General features: G+C 45.4%; 1 long non-coding RNA gene across 1 annotated transcript in view; it reads left to right on the plus strand.

Moving 5' to 3' along the window:
- The window catches only part of LOC112580873, a 33,859-nt gene extending 18,779 nt beyond the window's left edge, over positions 1–15,080 (plus strand). The window contains exons 4-7 of the long non-coding RNA XR_006546816.2: positions 4,679–4,824; positions 5,549–5,656; positions 6,269–6,383; positions 12,391–15,080. This is a non-coding gene — a long non-coding RNA (uncharacterized LOC112580873). The remainder of the gene's footprint in view (positions 1–4,678; positions 4,825–5,548; positions 5,657–6,268; positions 6,384–12,390) is intronic.
- The last annotated feature ends 380 nt before the right edge of the window (positions 15,081–15,460 follow it).

Genomic DNA, 15,460 nt, shown 5'->3' on the forward strand with positions numbered 1-15,460 from the left:
TTCTGTCTGTATGTTAGTACTGACCTCCTGATTCATCCTTGGCCTTTTTTTTTTTTTTTAATTCTTTGTGTTTGAATCTCAGAGTCTCTTTTTATATTGTAAAATACTTCCTGTGGATCTCTCTCTCTCTCTCTCTTTTTTTTTTTTTTTTGCCTATAAGGGACAGCATCTGCTATTTTCTTCCTCTGTTGTTGACTTTCTTAGTTTATGATCCTCCAAGGTTCCTCCTTGTGGGAACCGCTGGGATAATTTCATGGGGTTTTTTCAAATCTGAGTAATAGCCCACTGTATATATGTACCATATTTCTTCAAGATTTAATCTGTTGATGGAACGTTTCTTTGGTTTGTGTCTTGGCTATTGGAAGTAGCCCTGCAGTGAATGTTGGGGTGCATGTGTCATTTGAATGATGGATTTTGTAATATAGGCCAAGGTGTGGATATTAAGGTCCTAGGCTTAGCTTTCTTGAAATTTTTCATTGTTGCCTGTGGAGGCTGTCCTTTCTAGAGCCTATTGCCAATATCCACTCCCATGCAGCGTGAAGGGGGATTCTATCATCTCTCAGCTCTCTCCCTCATTTACAGTTTGCATACAGTTAGGATAACCATTCTTTAAGATGGAATTTGACTGCTTGTTGTCATTTTGATTGGTATTCCTCCTGTAATAAATAGGGATGTTGAGTATCTTGTCCCGTGGCCATTTGGTGTTTTTTCCTTTTTTTTATTTAATGGGTGTGAGGAAAATTTACCTGTAACAATTGGCTTCTTGAAAGTCAGTTGTGTTTGGAATTTATGTCTGCAATACCTACCATAGGACCTTTTCTGGCAGCAGCTATCATTAACAGCCCCTTGCGTCTTGTGAATTGGAGGTGCCAGTGGTCAAGTTGTAGTTGTAGAAAGTGTCCACAAGGTGGCAGTACTTCTTCATGTCCAACTCTGGTTCCATGTGCAACCAGTCTTAGGGAAAGAGGGCTTCCTGGACGGTGAATTAGAGTGGAATGTCCCTGACTCCGGGAGTTGGTGATGGACAGGGAGGCCTGGCGTGCTGCGGTTCATGGGGTCGCAAAAAGTCGGACACGACTGAGCGACTGAAGTGAAGTGAAGCGCATGAACACCCAAGGGCCTGTGTCTCACTACTTCTTCCCCCTGAATCTTCACCCCTTCCCTCTAGACTCATGCTTACCTGGGGCACCACCTCCCTGCTGAGGTAGCTGCCTAGGAGACTGCACTCTCAGGAAGGAGGCTTGAACTGGGGACCACAGGACCAATAGACCTGGAGTCTAGGTTACTTTTCCAGGGTTTGAGGCCAGATGGTCGACCGTACTTTGGGTGTACTAGGGACTCTGGTCCCAGTCAGAGCAAACCAGACAGTATTCAGTTAAGGACACCCTGACCAGCTATCTGACACCACTCCAGGGCAGTCAAGGTTCCAAGGCTGCTCAGACTTCACGGATGGGATAGCAGCACAAGTCAGGGAGGTGGGAGGAAATTAACTAGGCATTGATTTTCTTTCCTTTTCTTTAATCTAATGATAATACTATATGGGAATATAGTTGATTTGCCATTTTTGCTTGTCATCAGTATTCAACCACCTGATTCTATTATGACATGTGAGTATATACAGCATATCTGTTCTTTTTTGGGTTGTTTTACGCTAGAGGTTATTGCAGAATTTCAAGCAAAGTTCCCTGTGCTGACCATCAGGTGTTTGTGGAGTATCTGTTAGATATACACATTTCTGAGCAAATGTGGCAAGAATGAAGGAAGGGGATAATCCTTGTAAATTGTCTATTACGGATATAGATTTCTGTGTATATGTTAGAGATGCTGATTTTGTGTTTATGTGGGAGGGAGGAGATACTCCTTATGGATTATTTATTGGAGATACTGGTTTCTGTGTATATGAGGAAGAAAGAAAATAATCCTTGTGGATTTTCTATTACAGATTTCTGTATATAAGTTAGAGACACGGATTTCTTTGTATATGTGGAAGGAAGGAGGGAAGGTAGGAGATAGTCCTTATGGATTATCTATTAAAGGTACATATCCTGTATATAAGTGAAGTCGCTCAGTCATGTCCGACTCTTTGCAACCCCATAGACTGTAGCCTACCAGGCTCCTCTGTCCATGGGATTTTCCAGGCAATAGTACTGGAGTGGATTGCCATTTCCTTCTCCAGGGGATCGTCCCAATCCAGGGCTCGAACCCAGGTCTCCCTCATTGTAGACAGAGGCTTTACCGTCTGAGCCACCAGGGAAGTCCTTCCTGTATATATGTTAGTCCCAAATTTCTAATTCATCCCTGGCCTTCACTCTTTTTTGCAGAGGGGGTCTTTGTGTTTGAGTTCTCAGAGTCTCTTTTTGTGTTGTAAATTAGTTCCTTTGCAACTCTCTTTCTCATTTAGCACAGAAGGGAGATAGGATACTATTGTCTTTCCTTGACTGGTTGACTTGGTTCGTATAAAATTCTTCAAGGTCCATCCCTGTGGCAATAGTCCATCCCAGGAGCATAGTTTCATAATTTCAGTGGCAGTTTTTCATAGTCCATTTTATCCATGTACTGCATCTTTAAGCTTTAATCAGTCAGTGGACATTTTCCTGGGTCCGTGTTTTGCTGTTGGAAGTAGGGCTGCAGTGAACGTTGGGGTGCACGTGTCTTGTTGAATGGTGGTTTTTTAGATATAAGCCCACATGGGGGTATGTCAGATTCTAGGCTTAGTTTTTCTGAAGATCTTTTTCTAGCATGTGGAGGCTGCACTTTCTAGGGCTGTTGGCAATCTCCATTCCCACTGATAGTGTCGGGTAGGTTCCATCACTACCCAGCTCTCCCCCACATGTATTGTTGCAGACTTGTGAGGATGGCCATTCTGATAGGTTGGATTTGATTTCTTGTTGTCATTTTGATTGGCATTTCTCCTGTAATAATTAGGGATGCTGGGCATATTGTCCTGTGGCAGTTTGGGTTTTTTTTCCTTAAGGGTGTGAGGGAAGTTTACCTTTTGCCATTGGCTTCTTGAAAATTGGCTGTGTTTGCAGTTTATTTCTGCAGTGTCTGCTGCAGGGCCTTTCCTGAGGGTGAGTGTGTCTGCGTGCTAAGTCCTTCAGTCACGTCCGACTCTCTGACGCTATGAAACATAGCCCACCAGGCTACTCTGTCCATGGGATTGTCCAGGCAAGAATACTGGAATAGGTTGCCGTGCCCTCCTCCAAGGGATATTCCTGACCCAGGGTTCAAACCAGAGTCTTTTGTCTCCTGCACTGGCAGGCAGTTCTTTACCACCCTCGGAAGCTCCAGTACAGTCCTAAAAAGTCCTTAACAACTCACCTAGTCATACAGAAAGAGGTTAAGCTGTATCACCAGAGCAAACTGTTAAACCTCAAATGGAATGGTCACACTGAGGCCTGAGATGTGGGAAGGGTCAATAGACATGGTGGTCTCACCATGTGCCCCCTCGGTAGTAACTGTATTCGCTCAAGGAACAGCTTGTATTGGGTGGTGGAACTTGGTCCCACCACAAGCCTTCCCTTTGAAGGAAGCAGTGCACATCTTTAAAACAGCTCAAAGATGCAAAACTGAGCCCATCGCCTTGATTAACATGATAATGCATGTCCCTATAATTAGACTAAGAAGAAAGGAAATAACTAAATATTTCATAAATTCTTATCTGTGAAAAAATTGTCAAGTTGAGATGTCAAACCTAATTTATTTTACACATCTGAAAATTCAAGATTCATCCTGAATGCGCCTCATTGTTAATTGTCAGAGAAATGCAAATCAAAACTTCAGTGAGATACCACCTCAAACGGGTCAGAAAGGCCATCATTTAAAAATGTCCAAATAGCAAGTGTTGCAGAGGGTGTGGAGAAAGGGAGCCCTCCTGCACTGTTGCTGGGAATGTAAATTGGTGCAGTCGCTGTAGAGAACAGTGTGGCAGTTTCACACACGCACACAAAAATAGCATATGATCCAGCAATCCCATCCCCAGCCATACATCCATTCGAAGCTATAATTTGAAAAGATACATGAAGTATGTGCATACCAGCTACAGATCTCACAAGAAACCTTACTCTTACATCTGAGATGTCAAATTTGTTTTCATATATTGTCTGCTATATTTAGACTCTTGGTTCATACTCCATGTAACCACATACTGTCATAATTAAATCCAATTTGAATTTTAGCCTTATTTTTAGGATGTGGTTTCTCTCCAGCAGCTTAGGAACATTCCCTTTTCTCCAGGTCCTGTTTCTCTGGTGTGACATTTCAAACCTCAAAAACTGTCACTTGTTGATACGAATATCAATTTAATTCTAGCTCAGTTTGAACGGAGAAGCAAAAAAAATCAGTGGGCCTATGTTTTCTGTTTTCTTCATGGAGAAAAATGCAACTTTTGGAAGACAAATTACCTGCAGCTCATGTGCTCTTTGAGTCACTAATCTTTTGCAGGAATTTTATTTTCAAGTGTGATCCTTCATTCATATAATAACAAATAACAGAATTAGAAGAAAATAATTTGAAATAATGGCTTGCTTCTACCTAGAAAATCTGAGCCAAAGGAACCAATGGAAACTAAAATCATGGTTTGAAGCTTTTAAGAATATTTTAGGTTTGCAAATAACTAGGATGCTTGGAATTAAAACGGTATATTTTTATTCTGATAAAGAATGTACTTTTTCAAAAGGCTTCCAGTGTGGCCACCTCCTGCTGGAAGCCTGGGATGCTGGAATCAGGCCACTTGCTGTCTGTCTCTACATGACACTGGGCTGCACTCTTAAGAAGTTCCTGGATCTCCCCAGGATTCTGACCATCATGTGACCACAGAAATTGGTAACGTTGTTTTGTCTGTTGAAAGTTTAATGACACAGATCCTTTCAGTTTCCTGATGTGGGTGAAGTGTGGAGCTGAGTGATGATTTCTTCTTCAAGAAATGTACGTCCTAGTTCCCACACGAGGGTGAGCCCCCGTCCAACATCCAACGGTGAGAGACCCTGCATGTGTGTGACCTGTGCCTCCTGGGAGACCAAACTAGACTAGAATAGTTTGAACCTGACCAAGTTCTGTCTACATGGTAGATTTAGACTCCAAATCCTATTTGCACTGATTATGTTTAGATGAGACCGTGTGCTTTCTACAATGAGAACATTTAGACCTGACCTTGTACTCTCTGCACTGGGACATGGAGACCCGGGTGCAGGCCTGGCCTGGCCTCTGTCTGGGAAACTCCATGCCTGCGTCTGAGCATCAGTGCTCAGATGTCTGGGCTCTGGGGCTGGGCAGGCTTCTCTGGGAACCGTGCTGTCCTCTGCGTGGGCTTCCCTGGCCCTCCTGGGGGTCAGTGCTGTGGTTGGGCTCCTAGTCTGTCCCCTGCCAGATTCACCTTCCCTGGGGCTCCTGGAGACCCCTCAGATGGGCTACCTGGTAATTGTTCCAATTTTCCAGCACATTCAGGTTGAGCAGGGAGGCAGGTTCACCTGGTGAATTGATTCCAGGACACAGGGATCGGGCAAAAAGTCAATGGGCAGCAGGTAAGCTTGCTTCTGTGAACTTCCAGTCGACTCTGTCTTCCAAAGAGAACAGAACTGCCCCTCGTCTTTCAGCCTGGCTCTCTTGTAAACACATCCTCCGTGGGACAAGAAAGACAGAGCCTGCCAGAGCCGAGGTAATGTGTTCACCTCTAGCATGAGCTTTCAAACCAGCAAAAAATTACACAGAACCAAAATGAAAACAGGAGGGGCCTGACTTCTCAGGGACAATTGAGGGGAGAGGAGATGGACCCTACACTTCTTTCCAGGGTCCCCGGAAGACTCAGGGAGCTGGCTTGTTTACACACTGGGGGGTCCACTGACCACAGCGATGGTCTCCTTGTCCTGACTGAGGGGATGTGTGACCCCAGGTGGGGGTTCTGGGGACTGTGTGAGTCTCACCCCATCTGCATGGGTCAGCAGCATGTGTACAGGGAGACGACACACACACAAAGCTAAGAAAAAGGGAAGAATACATGAGAGGTTCTCTTGTGTTTAGGAATTCACGCTTTACAGTATTCACTTTATACAGGCCTGTGCCTGTCTGCCTTTTTACCCCCACGAGGTTCACCCTCCCTGGGGCTCCTGAAGACTCCTCAGGTGTCTCTACCTGGTAATTATTCCAATTCAGCAGCAGGATCATTGCTGGAAGGGAGGCAGGTTCACCTGGTGAGTTGATTGCAGGGCACATGGATCAGGCAAAAAGCCAATGGGCAGCAGGTGAGGTTGCTGCTGTGATCTCCTTCCAGTTGACGTCCCTCCTCAGCAGAGACCAGACCTCCCCCTCATCTCCCAGCCCTGCGTCTGGAGTGTTTTCTCAACACCTCAGTGGGACAAGAAAGGACCGAGCCTGCCAGAACCAAGGTAGTGTGTTCAACATTATCAAGACAGCTGTAAAAACAGTTAATATCACACAGACCCAAAGGGAGGAGACGAGGACTTCTCTGGAACAAGTGTGGGGAGAGGAAACCGACCCTACACTTCTTTCCACCATCCCAGGAGGTTACAGGAACCCACTTGTTTTCGCTTTAGGGGCCCAAGCAGCAGAGACCTGGGGTCCTAACCAAGGGTCATGCGACCCCTGGTGCTGGGACTTGGGATTGTGTGGGTCTCACCCCATCCACAAGGGTCAGGAATCTTTACCTGGAAACCCCATATCTGCTCTTTACCTGCAGTGTGTCTTGTTCTCTCTGAGATAGCCAACATCTGAATTGAGAGTGTTGCCCTGATTAACCTGTGGTCCCTTTTCTTCTCTTCACCTTGTCGCATTCACATGAGGTCAGGCACCTTTGAGTGGGTTGCTGCTCTGTGTTCTGGAGAATGAAAACCTTTAGAGGTATCGCATTAATATCGTAGCATCAGATCAGATCAGTCGCTCAGTCGTGTCCGACGCTTTGCAACCCCATGAATCACAGCACGCCAGGCCTCCCTGTCCATCACCAACTCCCGGAGTTCACTTAGACTCACATCCATTGAGTCAGTGATGCCATCCAGCCATCTTATCCTCTGTCGTCCCCTTCTCCTCTTGCCCCCAGTCCCTCCCAGCATCAGAGTCTTTTCCAATGAGTCAACTCTTCACATGAGGTGGCCAAACTACTGGAGTTTCAGCTTTAGCATTATTCCTTCCAAAGAAATCCCAGAGCTGATCTCCTTCAGAATGGACTGGTTGGATCTCCTTGCAGTCCAAGGGACTCTCAAGAGTCTTCTCCAACACCACAGTTCAAAAGCATCAATTCTTTGGCACTCAGCCTTCTTCACAGTCCAACTCTCACATCCACACATGACCACAGGAAAAACCATAGCCTTGACTAGACGGACCTTTGTTGACAAAGTAATGTCTCTGCTTTTGAATATGCTATCTAGGTTGGTCATAACTTTCCTTCCAGGGAGTAAGCGTCTGTTAATTTCATGGTTACAATCACCATCTGCAGTGATTTTGGAGCCCAGAAAAATAAAGTCGGACACTTTCCACTGTTTCCCCATCTATTTCCCATGAAGTGATGGGACCAGATGCCATGATCTTCATTTTCTGAATGTTGAGCTTTAAGCCAACTTTTTCACTCTCCACTTTCACTTTCATCAAGAGGCTTTTGAGTTCCTCTTCACTTTCTGCCATAAGGGTTGTGTGATCTGCATATCTGAGGTTATTGATATTTCTCCCGGCAATCTTGATTCCAGCTTGTGTTTCTTCCAGTCCATCACATGTCTAATTCATAGGTCACCACTGTCTGGTTTCCCCTTCACCAAGCTCAGGTAATTTAATTTGTAATTTAATTTTGATTTTATAGTGGGTTAGAGTTGATTTCCATTGTTTTGGTTTTAGGTGTACAGGAATTTGATTCGATTTTACATAGACATATATCTATTTTTTCATTTTCTTTCTCATATAGGTTGTTACCAATTGTTCAGTAGAGTTCACTGTTCTATTCAGTAGATTCTATCTGATTATCAGTTTGATAGCTATTATGTGTATATTTTAATCTGAAACTCTTAATTTATCCCTCCAACTTTCTTTTGATAATCATAATTTGGTTTTCTCAATCTGTGAGTCCATTTCTGTTTTGTAAATGAGTTCAGTGGTATGAATATATAGACTCTAATTGTCTATGGTGTCTTACAATACTACCTTTTTCTCTCTGACTTACCTCATTTAGTAAGAAAATTTCTCAGTCCATCCATGCTGCTGCCAATATGATTATTTTTCCTATTTTACGGCTAACTAGTGTTCCACTGTATTGATGCATCATGTGGTCTTCATTTTTCTGTCAATGGACATTTTGGTGGGTTCTATGTCGTGGCTACTGTAAATAGTGCTAGCCTGAAAATCGAGGAGCACATGTCATTTCGAATGATTAATTTCTCCAGATCTAAGCTTGCGAGTGGGATTGCAGGATCATAGGATACCTCTGTGTTTAGTGTTTCAAGGAACCTCCATGGTTTTTCCATAGTGGCTTCACAATTTATATTCCCACCGAGGTTGTAGGAGGATTCCCTTTTCTGTACATCCTCTGCAGTATTTATTCTTTTTAGAGCTTTTTGATGATGGCCACTGTGACCAGTGTGAGGTGATACTTCATAGTAATTTTGATTTGCATTGATTTAATAATTCCTAATGTGGAATATCTTTCCATGTGCTTTTATTATTTTACACCTTGTAAGTAAAATTTACCTCTTGAATCTGGCTTGCTGAAACTGGGCCCTGTTTGAAATTCTTTTCTGATGATTTACCCCAGGACATTTCTTGAGGGCAGGTGTCATTTACAGCCCTGTTGGACTTGAGAAATTTGTATGCAGGTCAGGAAGCAACAGTTAGAACTGGACATGGAACAACAGACTGGCTCCAAATAGGAAAAGGAGTTCATCAAGGCTGTATATTGTCACCCTGTTTATTTAACTTCTATGCAGAGTACATCATGAGAAACACTGGACTGGAAGAAACACAAGCTGGAATCAAGATTGCCGGGAGAAATATCAATAACCTCAGATATGCAGATGACACCACCCTTATGGCAGAAAGTGAAGAGGAACTCAAAAGCCTCTTGATGAAAGTGAAAGTGGAGAGTGAAAAAGTTGGCTTAAAGCTCAACATTCAGAAAACGAAGATCATGGCATCTGGTCCCATCACTTCATGGGAAATAGATGGGGAAACAGTGGAAAGTGTCCGACTTTATTTTTCTGGGCTCCAAAATCACTACAGATGGTGACTGCAGCCATGAAATTAACAGACGCTTACTCCCTGGAAGGAAAGTTATGACCAACCTAGATAGCATATTCAAAAGCAGAGACATTAGTTTGTCAACAAAGGTCCGTCTAGTCAAGGCTATGGTTTTTCCTGTGGTCATGTGTGGATGTGAGAGTTGGACTGTGAAAAAGGCTGAGTGCCGAAGAATTGATGCTTTTGAACTGTGGTGTTGGAGAAGACTCTTGAGAGTCCCTTGGACTGCAATGAGATCCAACCAGTCCATTCTGAACGAAATCAGTCCTGAATATTCATTGGAAGGACTGATGCTGAAGCTGAAACTTCAATACTTTGGCCACCTGATGCGAAGACCTGACTCATTTGAAAAGACCCTGATACTGGGAAAATTGAAGGTGGGAGGAGAAGGGGATGACAAAGGATGAGATAGTTGGATGGCATCACTGACTCAATGGACATGAGTTTGAGTAAGCTCTGGGAGTTGGTAATGGACAGGGAAGCCTGGTGTGCTGCAGTCCGTGGGGTCACAAAGAGTTGGACATGACTGAGTGACTGAACTGAAGAACTTAATTATGCTGACAATCTTTTCTTGTAGTTTATGGCCATCTCTATGCCTTCTCTGGAGAAATGTGTATTTAGATGTTTAGAAATTTTTATTGGATTGGTTTTTTATATTGAGCTTTATGAGTTTGTATGTGTGGAGATAAATTCCCTGGTTTCCTTTGCCATGCAAATGTTTTTAAGGTCTGTTAGGTCCCATTTGTTTATTTTTATTTGTCCTAAGTGGTGAATCAAAACAACTAGCTGCACTTCATGTCAAAGTGCATTCTACTTGTTTCCTTAGGAGTTCCATTGTATCTGTCCTTTTATTTAGACCTTTTAAATCTATTTGTAGTTTATTTTTGTGTATGGTGTTAGGGAGTCATTTAATTTCATTCTCATCTTCATGCTAAGGAACCTGCCCCGTGTCCTCCACAGTGGCTGCTCCCAATTTCCATTACCACCATCAGGGTGAGAGGGTTCCCTTGGCTCTATACCCTCTCCAGCATTTCTTGTTTGTAGAGTTTCTGCCTATGGCCACACTCACCTGTGTGAGGTGATACCTCATTGAAGTTTTAATTTACATTTTCTCATATTAATGATGCTGACATCTTTTCATGTGATTTTTTAAAACAATGTGTTAAACTTACTGAAATTGACCTCTTGAACCCTGACCTATATTTAATAGTTTTCCATTTTCTGATGACTTGCCTAGAATATTTCTTTAGGGCAGGTGATTTTTTTACCTGCAGCCCCTCAGGCCTTGTGAATATTAAGTGCTCTTGAGCTTTGGTTTTAAAGTTGTTGCTCTGCAAAATAGCCACAGGATGGGAGCATGTCTTTATGCCCAACTCTGGTTCCTGCAGGAACCAGAGCCTTGGGGAAAGTCCTGTTCCTGGACTGCCAGTTAGAGAGGAATGTGCCAGAAGAAACACCCAAGGCTTGTATCCCATCCCTTCTTCCTTCCTTACCTCATCCCCTGGACACATCCCAGTTCTTGCACCACCACTCTGGGGAAGGTGCTTTCCTTCATAGGTGGGGCGACCCTAAGGAAGGAGGCTGGAGGTGGGAACCCCACCACCAGGAGACATGGAGCCCACGGGCTTTTCAAAGCTCTTCCAGCCCAGAGGCTCCACATCCTTTGGGTGCAGTAGGGGTAGTTTCACTGCAGGAGGACCCTCCTGGATCTGGAGGTTGTGGGCTGATGCAGAGGGGAGCAGGCATGCCAGGTCCACGGGACAGGGCTCATTGGCTGGCATATCCTCCCCGGCTCTGTCAGCCCCATGACAGTCCATCCTTGGGAAACAAGCTGTCCAGGCTTCAGGGATGTGACAGCAGCCCAGGTCACCAAGGCCTGAGGGGAATAGAATAAGAATTCTTTTATAATTTGTATTTTGTATTGGTGTATAGGTGACTTACAATGTTGTAGGGTTGAAGGAAGAAACAGAACAGGCTGCATCTTGAAAGCAGGACTCCCTCTTGGGCCGGACTGTGGACTTTGAGCTATATGCCCAGTATCTATGGAAACGACATACCAAGTGGAAAACCAGGCTCTCCATCACCTAAAAGAATACCCTAGTTATCTGTGTAACGAATAGAATCATACATTCTATTATGCTTATTGGGGTATGTCCATTGTTAACTACCTAGATTTAAGGCATATGAATCATGGGTTAATTTTGATTGTATCTTTTTCCTTTGTTCAGACTAGTTTCAGGGAATTTGGGGGAGGGGGCATGTACGCTTAGGGTATATAAGGTTTTCACAAAAACTGGTCGGGGTCCTTGGCTAAGAGGAGACTCTGCCTTGGGCCCACTGGTGTAATAAACTGCACTCCACTATCTGCATTGTCCTTCTGAGTGAGTTTGTTTCCCGGAACGCATGGCTACATTTGGTGCACTGGCCGGGAAACTCCTCACTTTGAGGAGACAAGTCCCATTTGGGACTACTCCGAGGCCTTGAGGCTTGAATCTTCTAGAGAGGGGAAGGCGCCTCGCCCTTCTGGAAGGATTCTGCTTCTCAACGCCCAGACCTTTCACGTTAGCAGGTAGTGGACGGCAGCAGGGGAACTGAGCGCTCAGGTGAGGAACCCCCCACCCAGCAGCGTGGAAGAGGGGGCCTGATCACCCCCCTGGGAGGGACTAGAAGGGGGCACAGACCCACAGAAGCCTGGAATAGGCAGGTGGCAGTGATTGCTTGGTACACAGGTCAACGAGTGTGTTAGGGCTTAGGAAGGCAATTTGTGAAGGTCATTTAGGAGGTGTGCCGTCTTGGGGAAAATTATTACCAAGTGATCACCAGGGGATTTTTAGGAAAAGAAACTGGTCCTCGCATGTTCGTATTCTGCTCTCCCCCAGGAGGTGACCCTCCCTCGGAATTGTCAGGCTAGAAGGAGGGAGATACATAAGTGAGTATGAATTGGCTTTTCCGGAGTATGAATTGGCTTTTCCGGAGGCGGTTTGGGACTTGGGATATTTAACCCATCTGTGTTTTCATCCGCACCTGATCAAGCCCACCAAGGCAGAACGGACTTTAAGGGAGAAACAGTCTTGGACCACATGGTGTTCTGGTTCGGCCATGCTGACTGGCAGGTAAAGACATGCTGATCCCCCTTCTCTCTCTGGGATCTGGCAGGATTTGGACGAGGATGACCTGCCCCTCCCCCATACTGGATGACGACGCCCCCACCGGCCCAGTGCTCCACCAGGACCGGAGGCCGCCTTAATGCCCGATCCAGGGCCAGGTGAAGTTCCTGCAGCAGCCGCAGCTCCTCTGCCAGCTCTCCCAGAGGTCGTGGAGCCGCCACCTCCGCAGGCTCCAATCCCGGTGGCAGAAGCCTCTGGCCAACACTTCCAGGATCCGGCTCAGCCGAACCACCCAAGCTATACCCGCCTCTCCCGTGAGTACTGACGGGAAGGGGAAAGGAGACACCGGAATCAAACCGAGGCTGCTGGGTCTCAGATGGTGATTAAATGCAGCCTTTGTGCCTCAAGCCTACCCCAAAAATGTCAGATGGGGGGGTACCAAGTGATTCATGAATTTTTATACATCCCTGAATGCCCAGTACCTTTGTTGGGAAGAGACTTGCTGTGTAAATTGGGGGCAGAAGTGACCTTTCCCCCCAACAAAAGAGCTACTCTTCAAGTGGGCTCAACCACCTATTTACTCTTTCTCTCGGTTGCACAATCTCCCGGAAGGGAAACCAGATGGGCTGAACGGTGTAGACAGAGAGTTAACATATTCTCTGAGGTCTGGGCAGAAGACAACCCAACTCCCCGCAGGCTTGCAAAACAAGTCCCAGTAGTAACAGAACTCAAACCTGGTACAATTACGTCAGCACCCACTTTGGGCCTGCCAGACCTTGCTAAGCCGTTTCCTCTTTACGTGACTGAAAAGGACCAGGTGGCTATGGGAATGTTGTCCTAGACTATGGGGATGTGGGACAGACCCATGGCTTATCTCCCAAAATGGCTGGACAATGTTGCCACTGGGTGGCCAGGATGCTTACATGCAATTGCTGTGGTTGACTTACTGGTCTGGGAGGCAATCAAGCTGAATTTGGGCCAAGATTTTATCCTAAAAGTCCCGCATTAGGTCAACACTCTCCTGCGAGGGGACCCACACAAATGGCTGTTGACATCAGTCATACACTGCCGAGGACATCAAAAAGAGGATACCCCCAGGCTCAGAGAAACAGACTGGCAGATAAGACCACTAAACAAGCAGCCGAGGGCTTGGGGGTGACAAGTGAGTCCCCTATTAAAGTTCTTGTATTGGCAGAGCTGCCTGAGCTAACGCTGGGGTCTCCAAAATACAGCGAAGCCTAAAACTAGCCAAAGCAGAAGGGGCCATCAAGACTGAAAAGGGATGGTGGGAATTGCCAAGTGGCAAATTATTGGTACCGGAGGCGCTGGCACCCACTCTGGTAAGCAAAACACACCAAGCGACCCACCTAGGCTATGATAAACTGGAAGAGCTCATTCGAAAATATTTCTTGGTTCCCCACCTCTCTTCCCTATGTGGGAAAGAATCTCAGAGCTGCACTGCCTGCTCCCAGGTCAGTGATGCCTCTCGGCACAGACAGAAGCCTCCGGGGATTCAGCCGAAAGGCACGCTGCCCTTTGAACACCTGGAAGTGGACTTGACTGAAATGAAACCTCACCAACACTACTGTTACCTGCTGGTCATGGTATGTACGTTCTTGGGATGGGTAGAAGCTTTTCCTACCTAGACTGAAAGAGCATCAGAAGTAGCCCCGTGCCTGCTTAGGGAAATAGTTCCCGGATTTGGATTTCCTACCAGAATTGGATCAGACAATGGCCTGGATTTCGTAGTTGATTTAGTACAAGCAAGCAAAACTTTTAACATCAAATGGAAACTGCACACTGCATATAGGCCCAGAATTCTGAGATGGTGGAACGGACCAACCAGACACTTAAAGAGACTCTCCAAGTGGATCATAGAGACTGACTGCTCCTGGGTGGACTTGCTTCCGATGGCTCTGCTCAGACTCAGGATGACCCCGCGGTCCCAAGGCGATTCTCCATACGAAATTGTGTATGGGAGGCCCCCTCCCATAATAGAGGTGTCAACAAATTTGCCTCAGGTAAGGGGGGATAGGATTTCGCAACAGATGGAACTGGGTAAGGTAATAAATCAGGTAACTAAGTTTGTACAAGAAAGGGTGTCGTTTCCCCTTGGGGAACAGATTCATGAGTTGACGCCTTGTGGCCAAGTATGGGTCAAAGATTGGAAACATGATTCACTAGCCCCTCGGTGGAAGTGCCTATACTGTTACTCTAACTACCCCTACTGCAGTTAAAGTTGCAGGTATTGCCCCTTGGAGCCATCATACGAGGGTGAAGAAAGCTTACCACGCAGACCCAGAAAACACTGAGTGGACTGCACAGACGGACCCCACTGACCATCGAGAGACCAAGATCATCCTTAAGAAGAAGAAGGAAAAGAAGATCCCGGACGAGCCCCTTGAGGATGAAGCCACATAATCAACTCCTGCTGCTTGGTCTCATCAACGTGCACATTCCTACGTGGACTTCCACAATACTTCCAACTGTTGGGTGTGTGGGGCTATGCCTTTGTCTGTGATGGATGGAGTTCCCTGGTGGGTGTCACCACTCTGCCAAGGAAATTTTAAACCATTCTGCTTTTTCTGGGACAAAAAAAAGAGACTTTCCTTTCTCTTGTCAATCATAATTTCTCCCTGCTCTCTTGATGTAAGCCAGACCTACAGTCAATAGACTCAGGTCATGGGGTTACATATTATGTAAACACCAGTTTCATAAAAGTAACAGAAGCAGTAATTCAAAATAAAATGGTTTTGGACTCAAGGAGGGACCTGTGCTATATAGTTAAGGTTGAATCTTGTGTATATATTCCTGATTTATCTGGCAATGTATCAGCTGCTTTCAATATCATGAAAAACCAGGTAAAAGCAATGTCAAATGAAAACATTCCTTTCTGGACTTCGGTACTATCATCTTGGGTGAAGGGTGATTGGTGAAAAACTATATTTACCATTGTTATAGTTGCCTTGATAGTTCTGCTCTGTGGACCCTGCATTTTACAATGTATTATGAACTTTGTAACCCGAAGGTTGGTGTCGTTCTCCCGAATTGGCAGTCGGAGAGCCAGGGTGCAATATATCCTTATGAATGATGCTCATACTATGAGTTAAGAGCATCAA

Source organism: Bubalus bubalis, chromosome 20 (assembly GCF_019923935.1).
Source record: "Bubalus bubalis isolate 160015118507 breed Murrah chromosome 20, NDDB_SH_1, whole genome shotgun sequence".
NCBI classification, from domain to species: Eukaryota; Metazoa; Chordata; class Mammalia; order Artiodactyla; family Bovidae; genus Bubalus; species Bubalus bubalis.